General features: G+C 47.9%; 1 protein-coding gene across 1 annotated transcript in view; it reads right to left on the minus strand.

The window, feature by feature from the left end:
* Positions 1-26409, minus strand: part of TULP1 (TUB like protein 1) — a 301815-nt gene that overhangs the window by 105201 nt on the left and 170205 nt on the right. The window lies entirely within an intron of this gene.

Genomic DNA, 26409 nt, shown 5'->3' on the forward strand with positions numbered 1-26409 from the left:
AACTCTGCATATTTGGTTTTTATGACCTAAATACAGAGCTTGATTTTTTTGTTATGTTTTGTCTCTCTCTCTTATCCCCCAGGTGATCAGCAAAATGTTTATTTACTGAATCTATGACATTGTGTGAATAATTGTACTAAATGATTTCAATGAACAAAGCTTACATGAGATTTATGTTTATTGACTATTCACACTGAGGCTTAGATAAACAAAAAAGGCATGAGAAACTTTATTGTATTTGAGCCATTCTTGGTGTGGAAACTTTGTGTTGTAAGTTTTTATTAATTAGCGACTATTGAAAAGGTTGAAAATTGTCAGCATGAATTTGGCATCTTATTCCAGGTCCTCCTAAGAATTTGCCCCATGTTCTCTTGATATCCAAATCCCTGTTAGCTCACATAAAAGATTCATTGGAGGATCTAATGTTGCTAAGTGTTTGATATGGGATCCAGAGAGGAAACAGTTTGTGAAATATATGAAATGATGTAAGTATATGGAAATAGTTTTGAGCAAGCTTCACGCTGCAACACCAGGTTGCCCCACTTTCAGGTCTGGAGGTTCCGATTAAAGCAGACATCTGCTAGATTTCTGTTGATGCTAGGGCTCTCATTCTTACCTTGGATTTCAGGGCAGTGAATGCAGTTACTGGTTATTATGTTTTGATTATAATGGAAGTTAGTTACTAAATGTACAGAGTTCTTATGGCCAGTGGCTAAGGTGACAACTAAGTAATCAAGGAGACTAAGCAGGTCAGTGTGTTAAGCGTGCGCTGCTGATATCTTTTACAACCTTTCAGGTCCCAGCTTCAAATCATGATAAGGACGTCTCAATCTTCCATCCTTCTGTGGTTGGTAAACTGAGTACAATTATATTGGATAAAAGTAACACCTGTTGCATTTGAGGTGCCTTGGAACATGAGAAGTGGAGTATTTATATAAAGACAAGTGGCTGATATTATCAGTTTCAGTCCCAGCTTTCGAATTGGGCACATTGTGAGATCTTGGGCAAATCAACCCATCTCAATGCTCCTCCTAACTTGTACTCAAACAAGTATCAACAAATTTTCATTTATATTTTACACATAGATGAACTCTCTCACTTCTTGACAGTCAAAATATCACGGTTCACATGCTGCTTATGGTTTTTCATCAACTCTCTCTTTCAAATGTTTTATGTCATACACCAAACAAGTACGTTACTTAAAGATTATGTGGTGGTATAGTAGTGCAAATATTCTAGTCCGCAATATATTTGCTATAATTGATATAATAAATGGAAATCTTCAATCCCGTATAAAAGCCCATCTCCAACTTCCTAATGACAGACAAATTGTGACATCTCTAGTCATCTGTAATAAAGAAATTGTGTAGTTGCTCAACTGTAATAAGGTATTACATTTGACTTATGATATCACTATGCCGGGTCCCAGCTGCCAGGATGAAAAGCTGGTCGCAAAGTATAATTACAGCTGATGTTCAAACGAGGAAAACAGGAACTGACTTTTCCTTCTTCTTTGTCTTAAAATAAGAAGTGACCAGAAAGAAAAGGTGTTTATGGGAACATGTTTATTGTTTTCCACTGTATAGGTAATTACAGAAAAGATAGCACCACAGCATGTTTCTACACAACCTGAGGCCCAATATTTTTAACCTGACTTACAGTACGCTGATTCATATTTAGATTGGCAAAATTACTAATTACTTTTTATTGTGTTTAATTTTGAAGTATAGATTAGCTTTTTTCTTCTGATCTGCTGGGAACATGAAAGAGCACAACAGCAAGGATGTAAGCAGTTTTGGGAAGGGTGATGGTGCAACTGAGTATTATAAGGAATACAATCCCCTCTGCTATACATTGAAAAGATATTGCATGTCACCTTATAAGGCAACTCAGGCTTTGGTCCTGTACCTCTATATTATCAACTCTTTGATTACTTGCAATACCCTTATAATGTATGGAAAGGGATACTTTATCCCATATATTTTTAAACTAACAAATGTAAATGTAAATGTAAATGTGGGATACTTGTAAAGCGCACTGTTACTCTACCCGAGTGTCCTGGCGCTGTAGACCGCTGGGGAACCCGTCCTGGTTTTCCCTGTGAGATGGTCCCTTTCTGGGTACCTCCAGGGTGAAACCAGGCATCCCCGTCGTCTGTGGGGGGCCGTTGTAGAGATGAGGCAAGCTTAATGCCTAGAGTTACCGAGTGTGTTCCCTGGTTAGAGTAGGCACTGAGTCGAGAATTATCGAGTCCGTTGACCCTGGTCCAAGACCCTGCCGCATCGGGAATTGAACCCTGGTCCCGGGCCGTTCTCTGCTTACAGGTCTGCCGCCTCTAACCAGTGAGCCACACCTCTCCTCAAACAAAAACAAACACTTCTATTGAAAACATAATTTTTTAGATATAACTATTAGGTCCTGCATTTTCGTTACAAGCTGAAGGTTTGGCTAAATGTCCAAATTGCTGTAAATCTGCAGCTCTCCCATCTCACCAAACTGTTTGTTCCTCTGCCACATTCAGTCTAATTTAGTGCCATGGTTGAGCCTTTGCTGGCTCTTCCACCGTAAACTACTTATTGCAGTCCACATCCACTTCGGGCTACCACCTACTAGGCAACAGAAGGCCTGCCCTATTTAGGGCTTGGCTTTTTACACTCTTGTTTTCCTGCCCGCAATATCTGTATCAGGCAAGGTAAAGGAATGCCCTCTCGCGCAAGGAGAATACTCCATCTACATCAAGGTCACTTATCTTTTGTAATTCTGAAACAAAACTCCCCAGTGGGGATTTGTTTCAGAAAAATAGAGAATAAATTCTGACCGGTCCATCAAGATATAGTGGCTGGCAATTTTGACAAAAGTGGCCGTGCTGTGTCAGCAGAAGTCCTTTCAACAAAATGACCCCAGCCGCACTAGCGAGGGTCTCTTGATATGGCACGTGGTCCACCGCTGGGCTATTGTCCCTGTTGTACCAGGGGGCTGGAGGGTCACCTAATAAGCCAAAAATAAGCACCCTTCACACCCCCAAGTTTGACATTTCAGATAATTCATACTGCTTTATCCAAATGATAGAAGGTCATCCTCTCCCGTGTTTTCAGGGAAGTATGGATTTGTCAGACTCCAGCTATCTGCCTGGCTGAGTGCATAAGGGTCTGGGACTGCTACTGGCAAAAGTCCAGAGTATCCAAACGAGCCTTAATCATTGCTCGAGCAGCATATGTCCAAAACCACCAAGCAGGGTCAGACTGGGACACAAAATAGGCCCGGGGACCAAAATAAAAGTGGCTCCATTAGCGAAGCAGATAGATAAAAGTGTCCCTCACTTGCAGATCGGCCCAGTTCTGAACTTGTAAAGACACACTGTGTAGATGTTTTAAAATGTCATGCATGTGTGCTTTATGCAGCCGATGGAGTAGTTTCTGTCCTGTAACTCCAGTTCTGTAGTAGGGGTATCTCTGTTATAGTCATAATCTAGTGAATAGTCCCGCCCATGTGCGTGGACCCCGGAGCAATCAAAAATAATCTCTTAAGTTGTCAAAACATGTAGAACTGCACCGACACTTAAGAGAGAATTTAAAGACAGATAATGCAGCCTATATCACTGCAACACTGTCCAGTACTTCAACTAGAAATTCCACCAAAATCCACAAACAGCACAGCCTGTCCAGGGTTTTCTACAGAGAAAAACCTTGGCTTTAACAGCAAAACCCTCTGGAATGATAGAGAGGAAGAAGTGGACAGACAAGCCCCATAGGCTGCCATTATGTGGCTCAGAACAGGATACTGTGCCTTTAAGAGAACTTTCCAGAAGTCTCACAGTATCCCAGAATGCACTGCAGGTCCCTTTTACTTTCAGTTCTTTTTGAAGGCGTAACACGCCAGACCTGTAGCATTTCTTACATGAATATCTCTCTCCACCGGGGAGGAGGGCGGGCGCTTATGACTAGAACAGAGATACCCCTACTACAGAACTGGAGTTACAGGACAGAAACTACTCCTTCTGTTGTAGGGGATCTCTGTGTATAGTCATAATCTAGTGAATAGAATGGCAAGCCCATCCCCACACCAAAGCGGCGGTGGAGAAAAGAGAAATAACACCACTACTGTGCGAACAGATTTCGCAGCGAAGCCTGCCCAACCTGAGTGTCTGCCCTGGCATCAGTGTCCAGACAGTAATGCTTAGCAAAGGTATGGACCGACTTCCAAGTGGCCGCCTTGCAGATTTCTGCAATTGGAACATTATGGAGCAAAGCAGTCGTGGCAGCTTTGCCCCTGGTGGAATGAGCCTTAGGTTTACTCCCTAAGGTCTTATTAGCCTTTTGGTAACACAATTGTATACAGGACAAAATCCACCTCGAGATGGATTGCTTAGAGGTAGCAAGACCCGTCCTGACTGATCCATAATTGATAAACAATTGGTCTGACCTACGAATATCCTTGGTTTTATCCAGATAAAATTTCAACACCCTCCTAACATCCAGGGTATACAGAGACCTTTCCGCTGGAGAGGAAGGATTCTGGAAAAAACGTAGGTAAAGTTATGGTTTGGTTAACATGAAAATCAGATATAACCTTTGGAAGAAATTTAGGGTGAGTATGCATAACAACCTTAGCAGCATGAAATACAGTATAAGGTTCTTGGCAACGCAACGCCTGAATTTCACTCACCCTGCGGGCCGAAGTAATGGCCACGAGGAACGCCGACTTCCAGGGCAGGTGCTGCAACGAAGCCTTATGAATAGGTTCAAAGGGCTACTTCATCAATCTGGACAGCACCACATTCAACTCCCATGAAGGCGAAGGAAGCCGGACAGGAGGGAACACTTTCTTCAAGCCTTCCAAAAAATCTTTGATCACAGGAATCTGGAAGAAGGAAGTCTGGGAAGGGCATTTCCTGTAGGCAGTCAGCGCAGCGAGATGAACCTTAATGGAATGGACATTAAGGCCAGACTGCGCCAGATGTAGAAGATACGGAAGAATGACATCTTCCTTACACGTCGTTGGGTCATAGTTCTTGGACTTGCACCAGATGCAAAACCTCTTCCACTTGTAAGCATGAGAAGTCTCGTGGAAGGTCGCTTAGCCTCCTTCAATATGTCCATATAGTCGTCTGGAAGATTCAAATGGCCATATTGCACTATCTCAGGAGCCATGTCGCCAAACTCAAAGACGAGAGGTTGGGGTGCAACATCTGCCCCCGAACTTCGTGAGAAGGTCCGGCCTGCACGGCAGCCGTATGTGAGGAAGGAGACACCGGTGAAGCAGGTCCGTGAACCACCACTGCCTGGGCCATTCCTGGGCAATCAGGATCATCCGCGCCCTGGACTGGGACAGCTTGATGAGCACCGCCGAAATCAGGGAAATGGGTGGAAAAGCGTACAGAAAGCTGTTCGACCAGTTGATCCATAACGCATTCCCCAGCGTCCCCAGCTGGTAGTACCTGGAGGCGAAGTCTCGGCATTTGCTGTTTTCGGTGGTGGCAAACAGATCTGCATCTGGAGTCCCCCACCTTGCGAAGACTTCTCCTAGTACTTCGTCGTTTATGACCCATTCGTGGTTTACCTGAATCAGTCTGCTCAGTGCGTCTGCCTGAACATTCTGCACACCTGGCAGATGGGTAGCCGTTATCGTCAGTCCTCTGGCTAGAAGCCAGTGCCAGATCGCCTGCGCCTCCTGCGACAGAGTGCGCGATCTCGACCACTCCCTGCTTGTTGAGGTAATATATCGTGGTCGTATTGTCCGTCTGTACAAGCAGAGAGTTGGTCCGGAAGGACGGATGAAAGGCCTTCAGTGCCAAGTGAACAGCTCTGAGTTCCAGGAAATTGAAGTGGTACGTGGACTCCGTCGGGGACCACGTTCCTTGAATCTGTAAGTCTCCGGAGTGCGCCCCCCAGCCGTGGAGAGACGCTTGCGTCACGATAGTCTGTGTGGGAATGTCCTTGTGGAACGGAACCCCTCTGAGGAGATTCTCCGCTGAACACCACCACTTCAGAGACTGAAGAGCATGCAGAGACAGTCGTATCCTGTTGTCCCAAGATCCTTTCCTCTGATCCCACTGATCCTCCAAGCACTACTGCAATGGTCTCATGTGCAGCCGTGCGTGTGGCGTGAGGAAGATACAAGAGGCCATCGACCCCAGTAGAGAAGACACCGTCCTCACTGTTGTAGATGGAGCGGTCATAAGAGCCTGAGCCTTCCGAAGGAGTGATAACCGTCTCTCCTCCGAAGGAGACACGCTTGCTGATAGCGTATTGATGGAGGCTCCCAAGTACTGTATGCACTGGACCGGAGTCGGGACAGACTTGGACATGTTGATTTTGCAACCCCAACTTGTTCAAGAGAACACACATCTTCTGGAAGTGCGCTTGAGCTTCCGAGAAGGAGGAGGCCTTGATCAACCAATCGTCCAGGTACGGGTAGACAAACACCTTGTTCTTCCTCAGGTGTGCAGCTACCACCGCCATGCACTTCGAGAATGTTCTGGGCGCAGACTTCAGCCCGAATGGCAGTACTGTGTATTGATAATGATTGGAGCCGACTTGGAATCGCAGGAACTTCCTGTGTTTGTGTGCAATGGGCACATGGAAGTACACATCCTGTAGGTCTATAGCACATAGCCAGTCTCCCTGTTTCAGCTGAGGGTAAATCTGATGCAACGACAGCATGCAAAACTTCTCTCTGCGAATCCACTTGTTTGCTTGCCGCAAATCCAGAATGGGCCTGAACTCGTTCTTGTCCTTCTTGCGAACCAGAAAGAACCGGGAGTACAGACCTCTTCCTTTTTGAGACAGAGGTACGTCTTCTATCGCCCTTTTCCTTAACAGGGTATCGGGCTCCGCCTGGAGCTCACGCAGTTGAAACTGCGAGCTGACCGTTGGAATTGATGGAGGCGGGTTGGTGAACCGAAGACTGTATCCATTGCAAACAATATTCAGCAGCCACTTGTCCTGAGTAATTTTTCTCCACTCTGCCAGAAAAAATTGAACGCTTCCCCCCATCGGAGCGGGTAACGGATGTAGGGGAAGTAACCGCTCAGGGTCGAGACCCAGCTGGGCCTTTGTTCACTGCTGTGGACTGCTGGCCGCCTCTACCCTTCTGGCGCTTTTGGAAGGGCTTCTGGAACTGCTGCTGCTGTTGTTGCTGCTGTCCCGAAGTCTGTCCACGCCCTCTGCCCTGCGCCCCAAACCGTCTCTGGAATGGGCGATAGGTCTTCTTCTCCTTGGGCTTTTCCAACCCGACTGCCGTCAGGGTCTCGGCCTCCGCCTTCATGCGGGCCATTTCGTCATCCGTATGCTTGCCAAACAGGGTTTCACCCGAGAAAGGCAGATTGGCCACCCGCCGCTGAGCTTCCGGCTTGAGTGACATAAGCCGAAGCCAAGGGTGGCGCCGCTGGTTGACACCATGACAGTACCCATGTGCAGCCAGAAGAGACGTATCCGCAGCCGCGCTGATGAGCTGGTTCGAAACCAGCATCCCCTCCTTCAGGATCTCTTGAAAGTCCTCTTTCTTCTCTTGGGGAAGGAACTCAGCGAATTGCTGTAAGGACTCCCATAGGGCACGATCGCATCGCCCTAGCAAAGCCGCAGCACTGGCCGCCTTCATCGCAGTAGAGGCCGTCCCACAGACCTTTCTGCCTGCCGAGTCGATCCATCGGCTCACCTTATCAGGAGGTACAGTAGAAGACGGGGAAGTGGCATGTTGCTTCCTAGCCGCCGTCACTATGACAGAATCCGGAGTAGGATCCAGTCGAAGGAAGGCCGGGTCAGAATCTGGGGCCCTGTACTTCTTAAGGAGCCGGGAGCGAGCGGCCTTCGTCACCGCAGGGGTGAGAAACTACTCCTCTGCGGGCTCAACCAGCCCCGGCACTAGAGGCAGTAAAGGACGAGACAGGTGTTTTTTATGCAGTGTCTCGAAAATCACGGATGTCGTGGGAGTAGGTACCGTCACCGTGATACCCAACTTAGCCGCACCCCTCAGGAGAACATCCTGGAATGTGCTGATGTCGTCCACCGGCGATACTTTCATCCCCGGGGATTCCGACAAAGTCGGTGAGTAGGTTCTGGTCCCGGAAGAATCCGTGCGGGACCGCGACCGTCGCCTCCTGTGAGGCCGTCTCGATCTCGTTGAGGACCGTCCGGAGCGAGATCGCGACCTCCTTGGCTTCGGGCGTTCCACTGGCTTCACCGGAGTGGGCGACTTTGGCCCGGCAGGGGCCCTCGGCCGAGGGGTCCCCTTAGGGGGCATCGGGAATCGAGGCAGCGAAGCCGTCCTCGGAGGAACCGAAGAAGGCCTGTCAGCCGGAAGCTGAGGTTGAGGTTGTGGTTGAGGATGAGGTGGAAGTGGAGGCGGGGTGGGAGTGCGCGGCAGTGGCCCCCTGGGCAATGGGGGAGGGGGCGTAACCGACTTCGGCCTAGAAGGCGTAAACACTTCAGAATACACCGAGCCTGGTGATCTGCAGTCTGTCCTAGGCTGGGGCGTTGGAGAATCCCCTATCGGCACCTGCCGCCTGCCAGACTGACTCCTGGTGCCAGAACTCCTTCTGCTCCTCTTTGGCGTCGAAGAACGTTGACCCGACGGCCCCTCGACGGCGAGCATCTCCTCCTCGACGGCGAACGCCTCCTCCTTGACGTCGAGTGCCTTCGCCTCGACGGCGACCTCAGCCTCGACGGCGACCTTCGCCTCGACGGCGATCTCCGTCTCAACGGCGAGCGTCTCCTCGATGCCGAACGTCTGTGTGACTTAGACGCCCTCCTCGACGTCGAGGATCCCCTCGACGTTGACCTCCTGCTCTTCGCCGACTGCGAACGGCGGTGTCGCCTCTACGGCGAGCGCCGGGCCACCTCTCTACGTCGATTACTCGACGCTGTCGCCGACGACGACTAATTCGTCACCGGTGATCTCGACGGCGGTCTATTCAGTTCCCTCGACACCGAGCATCGATGCCGCTTCAACCCAGAGCCCTGGGGAGACGGGGAACAGACTGCAGTCATCCCTCTTGACGCCGTAGTTGGTGCAATCGATGCCGACGGAGAATGGGGACGTTTGCTGGTCTTCCTGCCCCTGGGGAGCCCCCCAGAGGCCTCAGCATGGGCAGAGGAAGCCCTTCCAGACCCACCTTGCGCCTTCAGTCTTCTGTCTTCCAGGCCTTGGAGCCTGATCTTCAATCTATCTCTTAGGGTTCTGCTAGAGAAGCCCTGGCAGATGTCACACTCCTCTGGGACATGAGATGAGGGAAGACAGATGATGCACACCTCGTGTGGGTCTGACTTGGCCTTCTTCCTCGAGCACTCTGGGCATTTGTCAAATAATGCAGGCATATTGGCAAAGAAAGAGTGCACCAAGACAAACACAAGGTAGAAACACCAAAGTACTTCAAGAAAAGCACTCAAAAAACTTGAAAAAAAGTGAAAAATCACCAATTAAACCCTTGAAAAGGGAGAGCTCAATGCTCCAGGGTCCTGCTTGCAAGAGTCGGAAAAAAGAACTGAAAGTAAAAGGGACCTGCAGTGCATTCTGGGATACTGTGAGACTTCTGAAAAGTTCTCTTAAAGGCACAGTATCCTGTTCTGAGCCACATAATGGCAGCCTATGGGGCTTGTCTGTCCACTTCTTCCTCTCTATCATTCCAGAGGGTTTTGCTGTTAAAGGCAAGGTTTTTCTCTGTAGAAAACCCTGGACAGGCTGTGCTGTTTGTGGATTTTGGTGGAATTTCTAGTTGAAGTACTGGACAGTGTAGCCTGCGGATATAGGCTGCATTATCTGTCTTTAAATTCTCTCTTAAGTGTCGGTGCAGTTCTGCATGTTTTGACAACTTAAGAGCTTATTTTTGATTGCTTCGGGGTCCACGCACATGGGCGGGACTATTCACTAGATTATGACTATACACAGAGATCCCCTACTACAGAAGTCTGCTTTAATATCAGGAAAATAAATCGATAGTAAAAGCCGGCCACCAAACCATAAAACAGACTCACAAACAGCCAAAAAAATCAACCAACACACTGACCTGTCAAACCAGCTCTTCTAGCACTGCCTGGTCGCCCTATAGTCAGGCGTGCAATGCCCAATGGGCTCAAAGAGCTTCAGGTTTCCCCCCCCCCCCTCCTGCAGTGTGTGTCAGCCCGGCTGAGACAGCTTCCCAGGCACACACACACAAACACACACAGTTTTTGAGCTGCTGTGGGCTGGTGTTCATCTTCTTGCAGCTGCACTCGAGTACTTTACAGGTCTTTAAAATACCATTTACTTGTTAAACAGAGTTTGATGTTTTTTCACCTCTTCTTAGAACCCCCGCATCTCCACACTGCATATTGCTGGAAGAATCAGCCCCCCTGCTCCCGAAATTTTTAGTAGCCTAAACCCCCCCACCCTAGTCCCCCTTCGTCCCTCCCGAAATGTGGCTCTAGTTGCGCCTCTGTCTATAGTCAAGTCCGACCCTGGCAGCAAGCAATACATCAGTTTAAGGTTCTTTGGCTAATTACAAGCTCACCATATCTCTGAAAGGGGCTCTATTAATTCCCAGCGGGGTGATGCGCGGTTAGCTCTAGTCAGTGTCGCTGTTCACCTGCTGAATATGAACTTTGGAGGGGCAAGAGGCGGCGCTGGAGAGCACCCCTGGGCTCCGTCACAAGCAGTGTTCCGAGTCTTTACAGTGAGGTTATGGAGAGCTGGAAGATGCATGCAGTTTCACTGTGTTAACAACAGATGGTGCTACAGGCCTATGTATAGCGGCTTCGGGCAAAGCTCCGCTTCTTATAGTTTTTTAAATCACTTTACTTCTTAGTTTTACAGTTTCAAACAGGTCATTGCTTTACTTCTTAGTTTTACAGTTTCAAACAGTTCATTGCTTTACTTCTTTGTTTTACCGTTCTTTTATATTAAGCGGCTGACTTGGGGTGAAGGGGCGCCCCACAGGTTGGATTTTAAGCATATCGTTAGGGTAACATACGAAATAGAAATACACAAGAGTTTGGTTATATCTAGAGTACATCACGGTTGAAAAGATATAACATAACATCATGGTGAAAGAATGAGTGAATACACTTTATTTCTTGGATTACTGAAAAATCAATCTATAAATGCAGCAAAAACGAGAGAGCAGGAATATTACAATAAAAAATAGATCAAGAAATTGGGATGTGAAGCGGCAAAGCTTTATCAAACCAGTAAACTTGTGCCACTGATACTGGGATTGCAAACTCCTCACTCGGTTCCGGTTCCAGTGGTGGGCCCCCCAGACTGATGGCGTTTCTTGAAGGAGACTGGGGGGATAACAATTAGAGTGCCTCGTGCTGTGTGATTTTTGCCGACATGTGACTATCTATGCTTGCTGCCAACAAAGATAGACAATAACACTCCCTACAATCCATAACAAAGATCATTTCTCTGGCTGGAAGAAGATAAACAGAGCGATAAAACAGCGTGCAATGCTTAAAATCCAACTTCCTCTGGAGGTGTAAAATAACCAAAGCAGGACAATAATGAAAGCTAGGAAGCTACGCCAGTAAATACATATTATAAACTGGATCGACTAGTGGTTAAAGGATCTTTACATATGGGTGCCTTGGGTCAGCGCGCCGAAGGTCTCCCAGGGTGGACTGGCTCTGTGCAGGTAGTAAGATGTATACATAACAGACACAGTACAGGCCACGGCCAATGATGCACCGCGTGCAGCCCCCACTGCTCAGAAGCGCATCAACCCTAGTGCGACAGTAGCAGTGGCACCGGAGCCCAGTTAGCCCCACTCACAGCTGCATTTTACTATCCAATGGGAGGGCAGGGGACGCCATTTTGCTTGCTTGCATTAGGACTGGGCGTGTCCTTGCTACGTCACTGGGCCCACGGCAGACAGCAGTGGTTTGACCTGACTCCAGTGAGTCACATGGTTCCCCAAGTAAGGGTTCCAATGTACCGATTACACCCAGCTTCTACAATTAGCGTCAAGAGAGCCCTTAGTACATGGGCAACCCTTACTTCCCATCATCTGAGATTCAACAACCAACATTAAGCTGATGGAAAGAGATAACGATTCACTGAACATTTTATTTCTACGTTTCTCTTGAATTCCACTAACCTAAAAACAGACAAACACAGGGCAGGCAATGCCCACCAAGAGACACATTTTGAATGGAGTGAAAAGGCCTGTGAACTTTCAGATGTCTGTGTATAAACCCAATGCTTTTTTCCAGTCTAAAAAGGTAAGATTTTACTAACAACATGAACAGAGAAAGCTTGGAGAAAATATAAAAAAACTCATGTTAAAAGTAGCCAAGATGGCTCATCACTGCGCCATTGGGGAAGTGTCAGGGGCGAGATCAGTGCACTGAGCCTTTTGGGATCGAAGTTAATAAGCTCTCTAGATTCCCTCATTACCTTTTATGGTGTCTGTACTTTCAGGATGTCCTAACCGCCTGTCTTCGAGTTCCCGCTCCTTCAGCAGCAGCCCTCTCATGCGGATAAGTACCTGTCCTTATTGCATTTACCGGGACCAAGAATGGAAGAGGATAATAGATAACGGACCTTCGGTGGCATCAGCAAGGCCTAGCTGTCTAGATCTGCATGAGGGGGACACGCGGTAGCCATACTAGTCTGCGGCCAACAAGCCCCTACTGAAACGATTCATAAACCTTCCCTTCGAAGATGGCTTGGACCTTCGAAGGACTCCGTTGAGTGGTGAGTGACTCTGTATTGCATGGGCCCCAGATTGAGTGTAAGCCTATATACTCCAGTTCCACGCCCACTGTTGTTTTCCTTTTCCCTCTAGGTCCTCTGGGCCTGTTCTTTTGGTCAAGGCTGTTTTTCCTAATTTTTGAACTATCTGAACTATCCGTCAGCAACTTATGGAGAGTGGTCAGAAGTTGCTTTATCCCTTACGCCCTACATTCCAGGTCCCCAGTTGCTGTCGAGAACTAGTGCATTCCTCAGGCTTCATCGATGCCATGGATTAACGAGGCCACAAAGAACTGTCTGAGTTGTGTGGGCTTCTACTGTAATTTCAGGTTTCTGGATTCTGTAGGTCTTTCAGCACCAGTAGCTTTGTAGAGCTGAATCTCCAAGGTTAATTAGGACACTGAGTCAAAACATACTCCAGGAGACAGTAGTAGTTTATACATTCACAGTTTGTCAGAGTGATGACACTCAACAAACTCAAAAGCTAGCCAGTGCTATACTCTATAAACATTTCTTTATTTACATACAGGAAATGCAGTATAGTTACAATAACAGTAGAAAAAATAATTAGAAGGCCTTAGCACCTTCCCCGGCAGAGAGTTTTCAGTTTTACTGAAATTGAAAATAACACAGGACATGGAGACAGCGTAATTCACGTCCTTTACACTTTCTGGGGCGGGGCGTTTATACAGCGCAAACTAGACCCAAAGGTGGGTTTGAGAACCGATGGGTCACCCATTTCAAGCAGGAGTATCTTCTTGCTGGTGAGGCCCTGTGGGTCCTCTGTTCTCCAGCTGAGATGGGCCTGGCTGGGACTGAATATGCCTTCCTTAGACCGTCTCCAATGGTCAAATCGGTACAAGGCACTGCAAAGTGAAAATACACATTGCATCCCTGACGTGACGTTGAAGGGAAGCTCTATTTAGTGCTGCATTTAATGTCATATTTTACACTGAGAGGGTCAGTAGACTCTTCTATGGGTGCAGGTTAAAAAGTCCTACGCTCTCACTATGATCTACCCCCCAGCCTCCAGTCTTCCCTTGCCGAGGCAGCCCTAGTCACCCATCTATAGGGGTACGGTTTGGGTGTAACTCCTGACAAGCAGCGCAATATTCACTGCTGTGGAACGTAAAATAGACATAGCGCACTTCCAGTGGGCTTCAAGGTATGGTGCGGATGTGGCAAAACCCAGCGTCAGTCAGAACAAAACACAGGCTGACACTGCTGTGGTAACAGTGCCGGGCTTCCATCTGCATATGCATACAGCAACACGCATACACGTGTTCACCTGTTCATTATAAAGTACAATGGCAGCCAGGGCTTTAGTTTCACATTTTTTTAATGACCTACATTTCAATATCTTTTTTTATAAGAAGTCTAGGTTTCACAAAGGTCTATAAAGTTGTCTTTGCATTGCATTTATATCATGATTATTTTAAGTAGTCTATAAAATCAGGCACACTAGATGATTACTAATCTAGTAATTAGGCCATTCAAGCCTTTTTGGGTCGTGCATACCAGACAGTATGAGATGTCTGGCTCGAAAAGACCTATTGTGGGCTTACAAGAACCTACTTACAGGGTCTTACCGCTCGCCCATGGCTTACCATTAGCTGGCTTTACTGTCCCTCTAATTTGCTTGCTTCTTAGTCAATGGCTTTCTTTGTCCCACTTTACCAGCTCTCTGGCTGCCTTCTAGCCTTCCACTGCTCACTTTTAAGAAACTACTTGTTTTCTTTTTGCTTAAGCTCTCCATGAGAGTTCAAGATTTCCAACTCTTCCGCAGGTGCTTCTCACCTCCCCCAACCCTCACCCCCTGCACTCTGTGTTGCTGTCTCCCTCATGTTGCCAAACTCTCTCTCTTGTATGCTCCCCGCCAAGCTCACTCCCTTGTGCCCCATGTTGTCTTCTGTTTGTGTGCCTTTCACCCGACCCGTGCTGCTCTCCCTCGTGTGCTGCTTTTCCAATTCCTCCACCCACTCACTATTGTTTCCCACCCACCTCTCCTCCATTGCCATCCGCATTTTTTTGTTTTTGTTTCATTTTTAAACTCCAGCTTAAATTTTCACGCTACTTTCCCCCCCTTTTTAATTTATCAAACCATCGCTGACAGGTCAATAAAAAAAATGGCACCTGCGTTATTATGTAAGGGTGCATGTGTAATGATGCATGCATGCACAAAGGTCATCACACTTGTGTGCGCTTATAAAATTATAGGACAGCTCAGGCAGCGATATTGCAACCATTTTTTTGCTTTTGTTTTCTTTTGCCCATGCTGCACGGCATCTTGCTGATGCTGTACAGCATCGACAAAAGGTGCTGGCAAAATAAAGCTGGCTTTGCCAAAGCTTGTTTCAATTTCAGCTACACTCATTCTATCTGCCCTGGACTTGTGAAAGGGGCACATGGTTAAGGCAATAATCAATGAAGTACGGCTGAAGCTGACGTCTGGTTTTGCAGGGCCACTGAAATTATGCAGCAGGGTTAAGTAAATTATGCTGCAAGAAACTGCAAATGATGTGACGTGCATCACCCCAATCGGAATCTTCCATGGATCCCAGATCTCACGCCCACCTCTGCTAGAAATCAAAACTGATGTAAACCAGCAGAGCTGCAGGTGGGCTACAAGGGTGAAATAGGAGGGTAGAAGTCAACATTTGTGTGCAGATGGAAAGCTTGTAAAGTTCCAGTAAAGGAATTATAGAGATTGTTAAATGTCATAAAAGAGTTGCATTGGCAAAGCTGTGTGTTATCAGTTCTGGAATACCAAGCAATACTGCATGTTAAGATTGCAATGATTTCATAGATTTGTCAGGGGCGGCTCCTCCTTTGGGGCAAAAGAGTTTCCCCCCTCATGCAACCTGCAACAACATACAATGTAAAATATTATTTAACTTTGAGAAAATAAAATGCCTTGCCACCTTGTTCAAGTGTCTGGGAGAGCGGGGCTGGTCTATGCCTGCTGACTGGCAGAAGGGGCGAGTACCGCCCAAAGTTTGAAGTGCGCATGTCGGATTGGAAGACTGTCACGTGAGGGCCAGTCTGACATGCGCACTTGAGGCCCTTTCAACCTCTTCTGTGTTAAGCAGCTGTGGGAATTGCAGACACAAGCCCCCCGTCTCCTGATGAGCACTAGGTGTGCCTGCCAGAACCAACCCTGGCCCTGATCTCATGTCATTGACTATTATAAACTTTTAGGTTAGCTGTCTGCTGTCTGTCTACAGGCCCATGCTATGCACATGAGGCAGCAAGGGGACGGGTAACAAAGAACACGGCCAGTCACAGAGTGGGTTTACTTTGAAGCCACATGGTGGTTAGCCATGTTTCCGTGACTGTCTGTCTGCTATCGAACACCTTCGCACAGCACAAAAGATGGCCCTCTGCCCACTGGTGTAAAAGTGAAGGCAGAGTTCACTGCAGAAATTCTCTGCACAACCGCGGCCTCCCCTTGCACGCTGCTGTACTTTAATGTTATCGCTGCCACCACAAGGATCCAAGCACTGGCATAGGAATTGGTGACACATGCAAGGAACTGGTGGCGGCACGCAGAGAGGAAAAGCCTCTGTAATTCAGCGAGTGTGACTTGCTCTGTTGTCGCTGTGTACGTCTCGCTACATCTGGCCAAGTTTCATGATTATAAAGAATAGAACGCTCCCTGCTGATAGAATGTACATAAGTCAAGTGAGGTCCATGTGCCACATCCATAGCCTACTCCTGCCAGCCCCCAAAATCCGCTGTCTACCAAATGTACAAAGTTGCTGTATGTGCTTTAGCACCTATAGATAATGCGAGCGATTAACCAACAGCATTTCAGATTCTTGGACTTTCACTTATCCTTTGTAAATATCAGCCTATTCTATAAGTCTTAGCATTTGGATGCATTTGAATGAAAAGTGGTTGTGATGATGGCATTGGGTGAGCTGACACATCTGTGTAGAAGTAGGAAACTGCAGATCACAAACAGAAAGCTGCCTAATGCTATTTATGCCGGTAATTATTTGTTATCATCCCACTGTGCGTGAGAGAGAGCGATAAAAGGCAGTAATGAGAGGTAAAAGGAGTCAGATTACTGTGACAAAGGGAGTGCACAGAGGGACTCTTTCACTGCCCTAAAGAAAGTAAAGTGTAGCATCCTGTTCTTCGACCTCTCGTTATTGGTTGCTAAAGTTTCCATAGCCAAGAACTGGAAATCCCGAGCCTGTATCCTGCTCTCCATATGACAACGTGTGATCATGCAATTGACTAAGGTGGAAAGTCACACAATACAAAGGAAAGGAAAAGAGGGCTACAATAGACCCCAGTATCACATCAATGGGGTGAATTGCTGCCGGAACTTCAGCATGAAGTATCAAGGTTGTTTGTAGAGTACCTACACATTCAGTACAGACGAGAGCACAGAAGAACATGGTACATTAAATACCGGCATCCATACTCAATTTAGGTAATCTAAGTCAAAGTCCTACTTTTAATAATTGTTATCCTAAAATTGTTATGCTTCGTAGGTTAATTCAGAAGGAGCGTTGTTCTTACTTAAACTTCTTAATCCTTCTATTATGGTTATTATATTCGAACAAGAAAGAAATAAAGGTATTCTTACCACATATTACCCATATATACAATAACTAACACATCATTAATCATGACACTCATCGACATACCACATCTCTCTAATGTGTACAGACTTCTATTACCTTTAGTCTGTAAAATGGAATAATTTCACATTATTGAGGCTTTGAGCTCAAGTGGAACACATTACAAAACCCAATGCTCCTCAGTGTGAAATCAGTACTGCAGTTATCGTTCCTCAAAGTAAACACTTTTCAACAACCTTTATGACACACTACTTTCAAAAGTCACCAGCCGCCACTGAGATTTGTGTAAGGACACTGCGGGCCTTATTTAGAGTTTGGCAGACAGGGCAGACTGCCGCAAATGTGTCAGAGGTCCTGTTCTCCAAACTCTCTGTCCACCTGCTCTATTTAGAGGCAGATGGACGGGTGTGTTTCAGCTGAAGGGTCCTCCCCCGCTGGCTCTGCCTGGTAAACCTTAGACTGACGGCCCACTTGACATCGGGCCTTCAGTCTAAGGGCCTCAGAATGTCCACTGTACTTATGATTTACTTTTTGTGCTGTTTGGAGCCGAGCGGAAAAGACCCGTACAGGAAAAAATGTAAAAAAAAAGTACCCCATACGAGGTTCAGGGACATTTGTTTTTTGTTCTCTCAAAAACAAACTCCCGCTTTGTGACTTTGCTTTTGAAAAACAAACATAAATTGCTGAGCAGCTGCATTAAATATGGTGGCTTAGTGAGTTTAGGATCTCTGTGTCTTCAGATCAAGGGAGTAGCCAGAAAATTAAAGGACTGAGTTTGTGCGACACTATGGTACGTTGTACTCCTCTAGCAGAACTAGTGAACTTACCCTGGACGACTATCTAGCGGATGTGTCCTTGGGGTGGCTGAGCGACGCACAGAGAGCCTTTTTGAGCGCCCCGTTTGAACTAGATGAGATCAGAGAGGCTATCATGCATATGAAATCGGGTAAGGCCACTGGATTGGATGGTATCCCTATTGAGTTTTATAAGACGTTTATTGACTTCATGGCGCCAGTGCTGCGGGAAGTCTATGAAGACGCGCTGGAGGTGGGCCACCTTCCTGCCTCCATGAGAACTGCCCTTATTACGTCCCTGCTCAAACCCGGTAAATCCGCTAATAGCTGCGACTCCTATAGGCCTTTATCCTTGTTAAATTGCGACGTGAAAATCCTTGCCAAATTGATTGCAACGCGCATCAGCCTTCTACTGCCTGATCTGATACTACCAGATCAGGCCGGATTTGTCCCTGGCAGGGCGACGTCGCACAACCTCCGTACCTTTTTTTCGGTCTATGATTCAGTCCAAGAGGACCTCCCAATAGCAGCCATTTTTTTAGACGCCACAAAGGCGTTTGACTCGCTTGAGTGGGACTATGTGTTCGGGGTGCTCGGGCGCATGGGCTTTCCGCCTATATTTATCTCGTGGATTCGATTATTATACACGCGTCCAACGGCCAGGGTCCTCATTAATGGGAAACTGTCTCCGGAGTTCCCGATCTCTCGGGGGACTAGGCAGGGCTGCCCCCTTTCCCCGCTCCTGTTTGCTATAGCCACGGAACCCCTAGCTGCCAAATTGCGTCAGCATCATCGAGATAGTGCATTACGCTGTTTTCAGAGACAGATTCTTATCTCTATGTATGCTGATGATATCACTCTTTACATTCGCCACCCAGGCGACAACCTGCATCCGATGCTCAGGGAGTTTATACGGTTTGGCGCCCTTTCGGGAGTCCAAATTAACTGGAACAAGTCATGCATCTTCCCCCTCACTGCCTCGACACGTCCATTCCCGCTGGAGTTCCCTCTTGCTTGGTGTGAAGGTGATTTTAAGTACCTGGGCATCCATGTGGAGAAAGATAGAGAGGCGTTGATACGTGCCAATTATGGCACTGTGATGGACAAGATCAGTGATAATATCTCCAGGTGGATCACACTCCCTCTCTCCATGGCCGGGAGGGCCTCACTAGTTAAAATGGTAATCCTCCCTCAGCTGTTATACCTCTTCCTGAACATACCGTTTCATCCCGGACCCTATTTTTTTCGGCTGCTACGCTCGGAGTTGCTCCGGCTGGTGTGGGGTGGGAAGGCGCCCAGGCTCAAATGGGAAATCCTGGTTCGACCATACTCACAAGGTGGCTTTGGTGTTCCGGATTTCGAACTTTATTACCGGACTGCTCAGGCCCATTATGCGTACTTCTGGGTGCGCCAGCAGAGATACATGCCTCAACTGGCGGCTGAACACTGGTTAGCCCACCCTACCCCCATTGAAGGTGCATTTTTTTCCCGGATTGAAGGCAGAGATAAGACTCCTAACACGGTGTCTAGTTCTGTGACGGCGTGGAACTCCATCACTTTGAGGCTCGACCTACAATTCCTCTATGCTCCGCTGTTGCCACTGACCTACCACCCACAGCTCCCACTCCTACAAGAAGCTGGCTTTCAAAAATTGCTGAGAAAAATTCATGTAACTACTTGGGGGGACCTGTACCGTAGTGGCATATTTCGGTCCAAGGACCAGCTTTATGAGGGTATACAACAGACGCCTCTGGACCTGTTCTACTATATCAGGCTTCGGCACGGGCTGCAGGCCATTACACCTGACTTCCCACACGAGCCCCCGGTGCTTCTTCCCCTACAGACCCTGCTACTTCAAGACAGTCCCAATAAACTGGTGTCCACACTTTATAAATCTGTTCGGGCCAACATGACTTACGCTGCTCTACCGGCCAGGGGCAAATGGGAACATGATCTGGCCATGACCCTTACGGACAAACAATGGGAGTTCTGCTTGCAGCAGACCGAGCGCATTTCATCTAACAGCCGTTATAGGATAATACACTACAAATTCCTCCACAGACTGTACCACACACCGGCGCGCCTGCACAGATTCCAGCTTAGACCTACTGACACATGTGACAGGTGTGGGGCTCCTGGGGCTGACTTCCTTCATCTTGCATGGGGGTGTGATGAGGTGAACCGCTACTGGATTCAGGTGTTTCAAGCACTGTCCAAAATGATACACATGGCAGTGGACCCGTCCCCATTGGTGGCTCTACTTGGGTATGTTGAGCCTCTCCAGGCAGCTCACCGCAAGTACGTGGCACTAGCTATGCTCCTGGCTAAGCGCAGGGTGGCCTGTAGGTGGGGGAGGGGAAGGGCACCCAAGTTTAAGGATTGGATGAGTGACATGGTTTACTGCCAAGAACAATTGCACATTTATTCCGAGCTGCTGCCACCTACTTCTAGGCCTACTGACATTTGGGCCCCTTTGCAATGTTATTTAATAACTGACCCCCCAGAGGATGGCGATGATTGAGGTTGCGATAAGGAGACATTACAGTGTGGATTCTTGGGTCCTGAGTTGACGGCCCGGGCTGACCTTATGCGGTCTGGAATGATGTTTTTTTTTTGTATTCCCCCCCCCCCATTTGTTTACATTATCTGTGGATTGCTCATGCTCCCGAGATACTACCCTGACGGCTCCCAGACTGCTACATTGGATGTTGGGACGCACTATCACTACAACTGTGGACTCACGGCGATGCCAACTACACACCTCGCACGGCCTTTTGTGTCTGCTCCAGCACCTGGCTTGCCCGCCCCCCCCTCCCCTCCCTGAGATCACCATGTTACTGCACATGTTACTGTTGACCAAAAAATATCAAAATGCGGAACACTTTGATTTAGCTATGTGAATGCTGCACTTGTCACTTGGATGTTGATGGTTTGCGAGCTTATATTCGCACTGATAAAAATATGCTAATGTTTGTCTTGTATATATGCGTTGATAGCGGCCAGCCTCCGGGTTGTGGGCGTGACGCTGTGTAATCCTGACAATGCTGAATAAATGTTTTGCACCAAAAAAAAAAAAAAATGAAAGGACTCCCCACTTTGAAATAAAAGCTCTGATGACACTTAGCAAGCGAAGCAAGTGAGCCAATCACTCCTTAGAAGAGCTCCTACTGTCTCTTCCACCCAAGCATCTATCTGTTCATCCTTTCACCCTTCCATCCACCCTCTGATATCCACTATTTCACCTTTACAATCTTACATGCAGTCATTTTTCTATCCATCATTCAATCTTTTTCCATTCCATCAATTATTCACTTTGCCATCCTTCCACCTATCTACTCCGTCATCAATCTAGCCATTATCCCATCCATCCATCCATCTATCTCTTTACTCTGCCATCCTTTCCACCTATCCATCCATTTCTAAACTCTGACAACCTTTCTCACCTGTCCATCCACAGTTCCATTCACGCACTCACTCATCCATCCATTCCTTTACTCTCATCTTTTCACCTGTCCACCCACCTATCCATTCACTCACTCAATCCATCCATCCACTCAGTCATCCTTTCACCTGTCCAGCCATCTATCAATTCGCTCATCCATCCATCCATCTGTCTATCCATTCGTCCATCCACTCATTCTTTCACACATCCATCCATCCACTTATTCTTTCATTCATCCATCTATCCAACCGCTCATTCTTTCACCTGTCTATTCACCTATCCATTCAATCATTCTTTCACCCATCCATTCAGCCACCCTTTCAACTGCTAATCAACCTAGACAATCACTCATTCTTTCACCCATTGATCCATGTACAAGAAAATTCATCCTCCCACTCATTCATCCTTCCTCATTCATTCACCCACTCATTTATCTATCCCTCCTTCCTTCCACCCATCCTTCAATTCAGTATTCCTTCCTTCTTTCTTTTTTCTATTTACCCATCTTTTGTTCTTCCTGGCTCATGCTTGCCCTTCTACTTACGCTGTAGTCCTTCATAGTGTTAATTATGAGGTTTTTTTGACAACCTGCAGACAGAAGAGGTTCATAAAGAGCACCAGTTCCGCTGTAGCTGCCAAAGCAGGGGGGTCAGAACGCCCCTGCTTCAGTTGCACAGACATCTCTGCCAGGTAGGTGGAGATCTTAAAACATGGCAGGGTCTCTACTGCCACAGCGGCGGAGGTTATGATCTCCACCACCAACCTGGTGTGCTGGCTTGCCCGTCCCTAAATAAGGCTGTAAGTATTCAGAAGAAGCTATGTTTGAGATGCATTGCCAGAACTGGACGAGCAAGGAGAGCAAGGAACACTACAGGGCTGTACTGGAGGACACTGGCAGATTTGTGTTGGGAGGCTCGGCATGGAGATAACACAGGAGTTCTTTGACAGAGAGGAATGGTATTTCAATAGCAGAGCTGTGGACTGATGTTACCATGCATAGCAGAGCTGTGGGCTGATATTACCATGCATAGCAGAGCTGTGGGCTGATATTACCATGCATAGCAAATGCTGTGGACTGATATTACCATGCATAGCAGAGCTGTGGGCTGGTATTACTAGGCATAGCAGAGCTGTGGACTGATGTTATCATGCATAGCAGAGCTGTGGGCTGATATTACCATGCATAGCAGAGCTGTGGACTGATATTACCATGCATAGCAGAGCTGTGGGCTGATATTACCATGCATAGCAAATGCTGTGGACTGATATTACCATGCATAGCAGAGCTGTGGGCTGATATTACCGCGCATAGCAGAGCTGTGGGCTGATATTACCGCGCATAGCAGAGCTGTGGGCTGATATTACCATGCATTAGCAGCGCTGTGGGCTGGTATTACCATGCATAGCAGAGCTGTGGGCTGCTATTACCATGCATAGCAGAGCTGTGGGCTGATATTACTATGCATAGCAGAGCTGTGGGCTGATATTACCATACATAGCAGAGCTGTGGACTGATATCACCATGCATAGCAGAGCTGTGGACTGATATTACCATGCATAGCAGAGCTGTGGGCTGATATTACCATGCATTAGCAGCGCTGAGGGCTGGTATTACCATGCATAGCAGAGCTGGGGGAGGATATTACCATGCATAACAGAGCTGTGGGCTCATATTACCGTGCATAGCAGAGCTGTGGGCTGATATTACCGCGCATAGCAGCGCTGTGGCCGATATTACCATGCATTAGCAGCGCTGTGGGCTGGTATTACCGTGCATTTGCAGCGCTGTGGGCTGGTATTACCATGCATTAGCAGCGCTGTGGGCTGGTATTACCAGGCATAGCAGAGCTGTGGACTGATGTTACCATGCATAGCAGAGCTGTGGCTGATGTTACCATGCATAGCAGAGCTGTGGGCTGATATTACCATGCATAGCAGAGCTGTGGACTGATGTTATCATGCATAGCAGAGCTGTGGACTGATGTTACCATGCATAGCAGAGCTGTGGCTGATGTTACCATGCATAGCAGCGCTGTGGGCTGGTATTACCATGCATTTGCAGCGCTGTGGGCTGGTATTACCATGCATTAGCAGCGCTGTGGGCTGGTATTACCAGGCATAGCAGAGCTATGGACTGATGTTACCATGCATAGCAGAGCTGTGGGCTGATATTACCATGCATAGCAGAGCTGTGGGCTGATGTTACCATGCATAGCAGAGCTGTGGGCTGAGGTTACCATACATAGCAGAGCTGTGGGCTAATATTACCATGCATAGCACAGCTGTGGGCTGATATTACCGCGCAAAGTAACGCTGTGGGCTGATATTACCGTGCATAGCACAGCTGTGGGCTGATATTACCGCGCATAGAAACGCTGTGGGCTGATATTACCATGCATTAGCAGCGCTGTAGGCTGGAATTTCCATGCATTAGCAGCACTGTGGGCTGGTATTACCATGCATTAGCAGCGCTGTGGGCTGGTATTACTAGGCATAGCAGAGCTGTGGACTGATGTTACCATGCATAGCAGAGCTGTGGGCTGATGTTACCATGCATAACAGAGCTGTGGGCTGATATTACAATGCATTAGCAGCGCTGCGGGCTGGTATTACCATGCATTAGCAGCGCTGTGGGCTGGTATTACCAGGCATAGCAGAGCTATGGACTGATGTTACCATGCATAGCAGAGCTGTGGGCTGATATTACCATGCATAGCAGAGCTGTGGGCTGATGTTACCATGCATAGCAGAGCTGTGGACTGATAATACCATGCATAGCAGAGCTGTGGACTGATATTACCATGCATTAGCAGATATGTGGGCTGGTATTACCATGCATTAGCAGTGCTGTGGGCTGGTATTACCATGCATAGCAGAGCTGTGGGCTGATGTTACCATGCATAGCAGAGCTGTGGGCTGATGTTACCATGCATTAGCAGCGCTGTGGGCTGGTATCACCATGCATTGCAGAGCTGTGGGCTGATATTGCCATGCATAGCAGCGCTGTGGGGTTATATTACCATGCATAGCAGAGCTGTAGGCTGATATTACCGTGCATAGCAGAGCTGTGGGCTGATATTACAGCGCATAGCAGCGCTGTGGGCTGATATTACCATGCATTAGCAGCGCTGTGGGCTGATATTACCGCGCATAGCAGCGCTGTGGGCTGATATTACCATGCATTAGCAGCGCTGTGGGCTGGTATTACCATGCATTAGCAGCGCTGTGGGCTGGTATTACCATGCATTAGCAGCGCTGTGGGCTGGTATTACCATGGATTAGCAGCGCTGTAGGCTGGTATTACCAGGCATTAGCAGTGCTGTGGGCTGGTATTACTATGCATAGCAGCGCTGTGGGCTCGTATTAGTAGGCATACCAGAGCTGTGGACTGATGTTACCATGCATAGCAGAGCTGTGGGCTGGTATTATCATGCATTAGCAGCACTGTAGGCTGGTATTACCATGCATTAGCAGCGCTGTGGGCTGGTATTACCAGGCATAGCAGAGCTATGGACTGATGTTACCATGCATAGCAGAGCTGTGGGCTGATATTACCATGCATAGCAGAGCTGTGGGCTGATGTTACCATGCATAGCAGAGCTGTGGGCTGAGGTTACCATACATAGCAGAGCTGTGGGCTAATTTTACCATGCATAGCACAGCTGTGGGCTGATATTACCGCGCAAAGAAACGCTGTGGGCTGATATTACAGCGCATAGAAATGCTGTGGGCTGATATTACCATGCATTAGCAGCGCTGTAGGCTGGAATTTCCATGCATTAGCAGCACTGTGGGCTGGTATTACTAGGCATAGCAGAGCTGTGGACTGATGTTACCATGCATAGCAGAGCTGTGGGCTGATGTTACCATGCATAACAGAGCTGTGGGCTGATATTACAATGCATTAGCAGCGCTGTGGGCTGGTATTACCATGCATTAGCAGCGCTGTGGGCTGGTATTACCAGGCATAGCAGAGCTATGGACTGATGTTACCATGCATAGGAGAGCTGTTGGCTGATATTACCATGCATAGCAGAGCTGTGGGCTGATGTTACCATGCATAGCAGAGCTGCGGACTGATAATGAAATGATGAAATGATTACGCTCTTGTATAGCGCACGACTACCCGTAGGCATCTCGGCGCTTGCTTAGGGAACCCGTCCTGGTATTCCCCTGTGAGATACCCCGGCAGGGTGTCCACAAGGTGAAAGCCAGGCATCCCGCCGCGAGGGGCCGTAGTGGAGATTAAGCAAGCTATTGCCCAGAGTCGCAGAGTGTGACCCCGTGAGTTGAGTAGGCACCGGAACGAGAATTATCGAGTCCGTGGGATTTTTGATCCCGAGACCCGCCGAGGCGGGGAATCGAACCCTGGTCCACGGCTGATCTCAGCTTCCAGGTCTGCCGCCTCTAACCACTGAGCCACGCTTCTCCACATAATACCATGCATAGCAGAGCTGTGGACTGATATTACCATGCATTAGCAGCTTTGTGGGCTGGTATTACCATGCATTAGCAGTGCTGTGGGCTGGTATTACCATGCATAGCAGAGCTGTGGGCTGATATTACCATGCATAGCAGAGCTGTGGGCTGATGTTACCATGCATTAGCAGCGCTGTGGGCTGGTATCACCATGCATTGCAGAGCTGTGGGCTGATATTGCCATGCATAGCAGCGCTGTGGGGTTATATTACCATGCATAGCAGAGCTGTAGGCTGATATTACCGTGCATAGCAGAGCTGTGGGCTGATATTACAGCGCATAGCAGCGCTGTGGGCTGATATTACCATGCATTAGCAGCGCTGTGGGCTGATATTACCGCGCATAGCAGCGCTGTGGGCTGATATTACCATGCATTAGCAGCGCTGTGGGCTGGTATTACCATGCATTAGCAGCGCTGTGGGCTGGTATTACCATG

Source organism: Lissotriton helveticus, chromosome 5_1, assembly GCF_964261635.1.
Source record: "Lissotriton helveticus chromosome 5_1, aLisHel1.1, whole genome shotgun sequence".
Classification (NCBI taxonomy): Eukaryota; Metazoa; Chordata; class Amphibia; order Caudata; family Salamandridae; genus Lissotriton; species Lissotriton helveticus.